General features: G+C 45.7%; 1 long non-coding RNA gene across 1 annotated transcript; it reads right to left on the reverse strand.

Annotated features, from left to right (window-relative positions):
- Window positions 1-422: 422 nt before the first annotated feature.
- On the reverse strand, window positions 423-6,669 carry LOC134480188 (uncharacterized). Its single transcript, XR_015627277.1, has 2 exons — window positions 6,123-6,669; window positions 423-5,666 (listed from the first exon to the last, which is right to left on the reverse strand). It is a non-coding gene; the product is annotated as an uncharacterized LOC134480188 (long non-coding RNA).
- Window positions 6,670-7,743: the final 1,074 nt, after the last annotated feature.

A 7,743-nucleotide genomic window follows, 5' to 3' on the forward strand; every position in this document is an offset into this window, starting at 1 on the left:
CGTCATAACTCCAATGCCAACATGAACAGCTGAGCGTGTAGCGTCGCTACAGTGAGTCCCCAAATGCGGTAAAGCTGCAACACAGGACAATGACCTCAGAATAGCAATCGTGACTGTTCGAGGACCTTAAACAGGATAAAAATAAATCCCTTGAAGTCCGTGAGAGTACAGCTAAAACGAAATAATGAAAACACAATTTGAGACATGAAAGTAGAATTTAACAAAGAAATCGAATTGCTAAGGAAAGCCTAAATTGAAATAAAACTGGAAAGGAAAAATTTAGGTTGTCAAACAAAAACCTCAGAGCTAAGCCTCACCAACAAATCATGAAACTTGGATGAGAGTGAAAGACCCCCAGACTTGGGGAGACTCTCGCTCCAGTCACGGGTTGGGGTACCCCCAGGAAACACGAGAAGCCGGTCTTGATGTAATCAACAAGAGGCAGTTTTATTTACGAGATCTCGGGCTGACACGTATCTCACACAGGAGATTGAGTCAAGCCCCGAGCCTCTCTAGGCAGGAGCTTATATAGGGAAAACCAGGGGTTTCGTGTGAATACACATAATTGGCTAATACAAAGGGTGCACAGTTACTTTTGGCACGGAGTTACATCAACAAAGCATACGTGTAATCTAGCATCTCAGCAATGTGGGCAGGGCAACTCATCTCACTGCAGCAGGGGGATGACCCATCCTCAGGGAGTGAAGGAAGGGGAGGGGGTGGCTCCAGATGGCCAGTGTCCTTGGGAGTTGATAGTCGGGCCAGTGAGCCCTGACTCAAATTCTCTCAGGCATGTCTGGACTTTGTTCATGACTAACTTTTAGAAATTTTAACCCTTCATTCCCCTCTACTCCTTGTGAATAGTCCTAATCTTAGGACTACGAGTCTAGCGTCTAGAGGCTCTTCACCCCGTATAGCCCGATACAGCCCGATACTGTTGTCTCAACATAAGGACATGTATAGCACTAATCCGTTCCCTGACAAAAGCTAAAAGGCGATTAATGATGTAGGGCCCAAAAGTGAGCAAAAGGAGGAGGATAATCAAGGGACCAGCTAAGGCTGACAGCAGGGTGGTAAGCCATGGGGACCTATCGAACCAGCTTTGAAACCAGTTATCAGTGGTTTCTCGTTCTCGTCGTCTCTTGTCCAACCTCTTCCTAAGTTTAGCCATAGAATCTTTAATGGTCCCGGAGTGATCGAGGTAAAAACAACATTCTTCTCTCAAAGCAGCACATAGCCCTCTTTCTTTAAGGAATATCAGGTCTAATCTTCTCCTATTTTGAAGGACTACCTCTGAGAGGGAGGTTAGGTATTCTTGGAGGTCAGCTAAAAAGTCTTTAGGATTCCAATTTGAACACTATCTAAACCTATACACCAAGGTCATGACTATCTTAGAACTTTTAAACTTATGGTCCCTGAGGCACAGTCCCAAGAAGTGTTAGGAGTATTAACATATGTAATGTTACATCATTTGTAATAGAAATCAAGCCTATCTCTATATTTTTCTCGATGGAACCCAGGGCAAACATGAAATTCTTGTTTCTAAAGCACACTCCTCAAGTGAGCATTATAGCAACATCCCAGTCACGTCTCTGATGTATCCACTTATCTGATGTGCAAGTCTAGGGAGCTTTTTGAAGATCTGAGTGTCCCTCTAGGTCCCAGCTCTCAGCCCCAACGGCTAGTATGCAGCTGGTGAGGGCTGAGAATTGACGGCTGTCAGGGTGGTCAGCAGCACCAGGTACGGTCCTTTCCAGCGAGGCTCGAGTGTCTGGGCTCCGTGTCATTGTATGTACCTACAGTCTCCGACCTGGAACGGATGAGATGTCTCGGAGGTCCCTGGGGCATAGGCTGCTGCCAGCTGTGAGCAGATTTCTTTCTGTATCACCTGTAGGTCTTTTAGCCTGACACATAAATCATTATTACTATGACATGTTGGTTCAGTAACATCATCTAATACAGTCAGAGGATCTGAGGCCCCATATAAGATCTCAAAGGGGGTAAAGCTGAATCTGGAAGGGGTATTTCTTGCTCTGAAGAGAGCGAGAGGGAAGGAGTGTCACCCAGTCTGCTCCAGTCTCCATGGTCAATTTAATTTGGTCAGGGTCTCTTTTAGAGTTTTATTTATTTACTCTACCTGTCCTGAACTTTGAGGTCTGTAAATATAATGTAATTTTCAATCAACCTCTAAATACTTGGCTACACCCTGGCTTACCTTGGCAACGAAAGTAGGGCCATTGTCTGACCAGATTACCTTGGGCATTCCAAATCGGGGGAAAGATTTCTTCCAGTATCTTCTTGATGATTGTAGAGGCCGTCTCTTAGTCCAATCCCAGTTCCCAGTGGCTGTCTCTTGTAGGCCTGTAACCAGGATAGGCTCCTGCATAGCCATTTTCTGAGCCACTTTATCTGCTTTGTTACTGTCCTATGCCACTGAATCTCTTCCTTCTGATATCCTGAGCAACGAATAGTACTCACAGTTGTTGGCTTCACCAGGGCATCCAAGAGATGGTAAAGGCATCTGCAGCGCTGATGTGCTGGGGGGTAGAAGTTCAGCCATCCCAGCTGACATTGTGTTGTCCACCACGGCAGCACCCACTTATCTCTGACCTTCATGAAGAGAACTGTTCCCGTCTGTGGACAAGGTCCTCGGCTTTCAGCAGGGGTCAATCAGCCAGTCGCAGAGGTCTTTCCTCCACCCATGGGCTTCTGCCAGTGCTTGACACTTGTGCTGTGGTGGCTCCAGGTCAGGATTGGGCAGCAAGGTGACCAGATTGCCCCCAACAGGTGGAGAATCTAGTCCATGTCAGCTGATCAGTGATCCCATCCTCTGGGACATTTCATTTAAAGGCAAAACATCAGCCACTCTACTGCAGTTTAAGTCCTGGATTGGGTGATAATTGTCAGAGCCCGGCTGGCAGGAATGATGTGTTCCAGGCAGAACGGCACTAAGCCACACACACACATCTCCCAGCATCAGGTACTGGTGCACTGAGACAGGTCTTAAGCTCCACATACACAGTCTGTAAATATGCATACACATGGCCTCACCCAGCCATTTTAGCCCACACAAGCCATTTTGGAGAGCAATTTTCTCATGAGCAAGGGATAGGGGCAGTCAGGGATGACCATGAACTAGTGGGTGGGTTACCCAGCCCACGCCAAGGTCCACTGTTCTTCGGGCAGTCCATAAGTATTGTTCGTTGCCAGTAGCCCCTTGCACTCAAGGTCTTTGGATATTGACCCACTTGGGGGGGGGCATAGGAGCACAGAGCATTGGGTCCCTGTATCCACACTTCCCTTCTATCTCTGTACATAGCCAGCACTCTAGGACCAAGAAGCTCTCCAGTGGCCCCTCTTGTTCTTTCTTGGGCAGTCCCTGACCCAGTGTCCTTTTTCTTCGTATTAGGCACACCGATATTTAGCCAGGAATTCTCTTCTGTTGCCAGGTACTATCTTCCTAGGTTCCCTAACTACTGTGGCCAGTATATGTTCCTCTCTTGTCTCTTTCTCTTCCTCAGTCTCTCTGTCTGTATCTTCTTCTACAGCTATTAGTTGCTGTCTACTTTTGTGCACCGACCCTGAACCATATATCAACCTTATTTTCTCTGCAACTTACAACAACTCTCTCAGTGACTTAGCTTAACCCTTCAAGTTTCTGTAACTTTTTCTTTATATTTTTTTCTTACTTTAGCCAAATTGGTGGGGCATTTTCTAGCCCCTCTGAGACCCACCCTTGGAGCCTGGCGGCAGACCTGGCACTCCCTACCTTTAGGCGTTTTGAAGTCAACAGGCAGAAGTGAGGGCCTTCCATCCGTGTCTGGAACATTTTTTTTGGCCTCTAGTAGGATTCCGTCTTTCCTCGGTGGTAAAGAAGACCTGTAACAGTTACTAACAAGCATCTCAAATGGGATGGTGAGAAAACAAGGGAATCTTGAGAATAGAGGTCCACTGAAGAGGACAAATAGCATTTAGTCACACAGCTAAACCAGGAGGCCTTCTTGGGACAAAAAGGCCGTTGTAGAAATAAGCACAAGCTTTGTTCCTGAGAAACAGAAAGGCAAGCAGAGAGGCAGCTGATCTGTTATCGACTATCTCTCTGGACTTAGATTTTACTTAAGAAGTACCTCCCTTCAGTGTCAGCTCAGTGGCTCTGTCTCTCAATAAACCCAGCCTCTGAAGGACACTAGGCTTCTAGTAAGAACTAATAACAAAAGGATGGAGAGAGGGTTAGAACCTGGGTGTTAGATACTAAGTGGCTGACAAAAGAATTGTAACCAGTTCACCTGGGGCTATCAGGACTGTAGTAGTAGTCCTTTACCAAGCTGTCTCACTGGGTTAAAGGCCCATGGAAAAGAAAACATTAATCCTGACCTTGGCCACAGCCAAAGACTCAATTCTAAATTTTGACTGGCAAAACAAAGTTCTTCACAGTTTGTTGCAGATTCTTTGAAACTATTTTAGGGGCTTCTCTGCCCCCCAACCTGGGGCATTTTGACCACAGGGGCAGGAACTGGCTGCTGTGGGGATAGGATCAAAGGCACTCTCCATGTCAATGATGACTAACAGGGAAGGTTACTTAATGTTGGAGATCAACTCCTCTCTTGGAATAGGGCCAGCAGATAAGGCAGGCTCCCTTAAAGAACTTCTCTTAATGAACACTCTCCTTTTGTGAGCAAGTGTTGAAGGTCTGGCCACTGAAAGCAGCAACTGGAATTTTTTTTTTTCAGGGCCAAAATACAACCACTAACTCTACGCTATCTTTGTTGTCAAAGCGCCAACCCCAGCCAGCCTCCTTACCTTGAAACTCCTCTTGTGCTGACTTGGCCAGAGCTGCGCTGTTGCCCATGCGCAGCCTGTAGCTTGCTAGTAGCCTGCATGCTTGCCACCCTCAGCCCCTACATTTTCCTACTCTGTGTTGTCCCTTCCTTAGAAGCTGTGAATGTTTAAGCCACAGGGAGAATTTTTCTTCAGGATCTAAGGTAAAGCTTTCAGGTTCTTGTTAATGCCTGCTTCAGACGGATCACTCGCTAACCTGGAGTCCTTCATACACAACGGTTAACAGCAGCTGGGCTGGACAATGGGAGTAAAGAGAGGGGCAGCTCTCCTTGGGGAGGAGGCTCAAGAGAGAAAGATAAAACTCCCCGGCAGAAAACAATTTCTCTCAAGCAAATTATTTTTAACTTTTAAGTTAAGCACCAAGAGGACCAAGTAAAACTCCTTGACAAACAAAGCAAACAGTTTCATGATTTCAAACACAGTCGTCAGTCCAAGATTTCAAACTCAGTTGTCAGTCCAAGTCCAAAAACGAAACAAAAGCCAAAAAGACACTGGACAATACCACAGAAAACAAACCAGACAAACAAGACCAAGACAAAGCATCCTATAACCAATTTCCACAGATGCCTGGTACCTTCAGTACCTGGCCCAAACTGCAGCTTAACCTTAGCTGCTTCTGGGATACCAAACACAGAAACAGAATACAGACAACAGACACTAACACATCTAAGCACACTTGTCCATGCCTATACTTAAATAGGCAGCCGAACACGACCTCCGAAGTCAAGTCACAGTCAGATCTCTTTGACTGTCACCTGCCGGGTCCTCCTGACAAAAGTCGGCTCGTGGGACGTCTCCCAGAGCTGGGGCGTCCTCACTTCCGCTATCTAAAAAAAGAACAAAAAGAAAACAGCTATTCGAAGTAGAAACCCAGTACCTACTCACAGGTGTCTGTCCGGGGTGGGAAGCCCTTCCACCCAAGCACACTTAAATACGGGGTAGGAAGTCCATCTACCCAAGTGTACTCAAAAACAACGGGGTGGGAAGCCCATCCACCCGAGTGCACTCAAAAACAACGGGGTGGGAAGCCCATCCACCCGAGTGCACTCAAAAACAACGGGGTGGGAAGCCCATCCACCCGAGTGCACTCAAAAACAACGGGGTGGGAAGCCCATCCACCCGAGTGCACTCAAAAACAACGGGGTGGGAAGTCTTCTTCTGCCCAGACAGTGCACCAAGACCTTAAACCGGTACTGAAAAACACAGACTACAGGACTTAATTCACACACACACTACTCTCACACTCACACAGCGGCCGCTTTCCAGCACTCACACTAACGTACCTCCAAGAGGCATTCGGATCTCCGGGGGTTACGCTCCTATCCCGGACGAGCCCCCAATGAAAGACCCCCAGACTTGGGGAGACTCTCACTCCAGTCACGGGTTGAGGTACCCCCAGGAAACACGAGAAGCCGGTCTTGATGTAATCAACAAGAGGCAGTTTTATTTACGAGATCTCGGGCTGACACGTATCTCACACAGGAGATTGAGTCAAGCCCCGAGCCTCTCTAGGCAGGAGCTTATATAGGGAAAACCAGGGGTTTCGTGTGAATACACATAATTGGCTAATACAAAGGGTGCACAGTTACTTTTGGCACGGAGTTACATCAACAAAGCATACGTGTAATCTAGCATCTCAGCAATGTGGGCAGGGCAACTCATCTCACTGCAGCAGGGGGATGACCCATCCTCAGGGAGTGAAGGAAGGGGAGGGGGTGGCTCCAGATGGCCAGTGTCCTTGGGAGTTGATAGTCGGGCCAGTGAGCCCTGTCTCAAATTCTCTCAGGCATGTCTGGACTTTGTTCATGACTAACTTTTAGAAATTTTAACCCTTCAAGAGAATCTCAGGTGTTGATGTAGAAGAAAAGGCTAGATCAGTCAAAGAAAACGCTTAATCTAAAAATATCCCAGACACAAAACATCCAGAAAATATGGGACACCATGGAAAGACCAAATCTATAAATAATAGAAACAGAAGAAGGAGAAGAAAACCCAGGCCAGGGTTGGAGAGATGGCTCAGTGGTTAAGAGCACTGACTGTTCTTCCAGAGGTCCTGAGTTCAATTCCCAGCAACCACCTGGTGGCTCACAACCATCTGTAATGGGATCTGATGCCCTCTTGTGGTGTCTGAAGACAGCTACAATATACTCACATACATTAAATAAATAAATAAAATCTTTAAAAAAAAAAAGCAACTCATGCCAAAGGAACATAAAAAATAGTGTTAGGCATTTTCTTTTTTATTATATTTTTTATTATTTAAAACAAATTTTATGTTTAAATATATTTTCATCATATTCTTTTCCTTCCCCAAGTCCTTTGAAATCCTCTCCCAGTCCCTATTCACCCAAATTTAAGTTCTTTCTCAAAAAACAAAATGTTCAATACAGCATCAAACACTCCACAAAGCAAGAAAAAAATAAAACAATACTCAAAAAGTAAAAGAAAGAAACAAAAAATCCTGTCACCAAACTGTAACAAAATAAAAGTGTATGTACACACACACACACACACATACACACACACACACACACACACACACACACACACACACACAGAGAGAGAGAGAGAGAGAGAGAGAGAGAGAGAGAGAGAGAGAGAGAGAGAGAGAGACACTCATGTGGAGTCCATTATATGTTGGTCAACTGCTCCTGAATATAAGGCCTGTTCTGAAGTAGTTAATATATCCAGCATTGACTCCATCACAAGAAAAAAATATGTTTTTTGTTTTGATTTTCAAGACACAGTTTCTTTGTGTAGTTCTTGCTATCCCAGAACTTACTTTGTAGAACAGGCTGGCCTTGAACTCGGAAATTCATCTCCCTCTGCCTCATTAGTGCTGAGATTAAGGTACACAACACCACTGCCTGGTGTAAAAAAATTTTTTTAGCTAAATCATAAAAG

Source organism: Rattus norvegicus, chromosome 8, assembly GCF_021556685.1.
Source record: "Rattus norvegicus strain SHRSP/BbbUtx chromosome 8, alternate assembly SHRSP_T2T, whole genome shotgun sequence".
NCBI lineage: Eukaryota > Metazoa > Chordata > Mammalia > Rodentia > Muridae > Rattus > Rattus norvegicus.